Source organism: Penaeus monodon, chromosome 34 (assembly GCF_015228065.2).
Source record: "Penaeus monodon isolate SGIC_2016 chromosome 34, NSTDA_Pmon_1, whole genome shotgun sequence".
In the NCBI taxonomy this organism is placed as follows: domain Eukaryota; kingdom Metazoa; phylum Arthropoda; class Malacostraca; order Decapoda; family Penaeidae; genus Penaeus; species Penaeus monodon.
In genome coordinates, this window is record NC_051419.1 from 28,018,739 (window position 1) to 28,018,966 (window position 228).

The following is a 228-nucleotide window of genomic DNA, read 5'->3' on the forward strand; positions in this document are numbered from 1 at the left end:
GTACAGAAGAAATATATGAATGATCTTCCCCACTTTTTTTTTCTTTCTTTACTGCATGGGGGTGTGGGTTCAGTGGGCAGACAATCAATTTTTTTTTAAGGAGAAACGTTTAAGATATTATCAGGAGAGCGTTTGGGTGAGAGACCAGCCAAGGAACCTTTTTTTTGTGAGGATTTTTTTTTCCGTGGAAAACTATTTAATGTCCTTTTTTCCTTTTCTTAAGGCAAT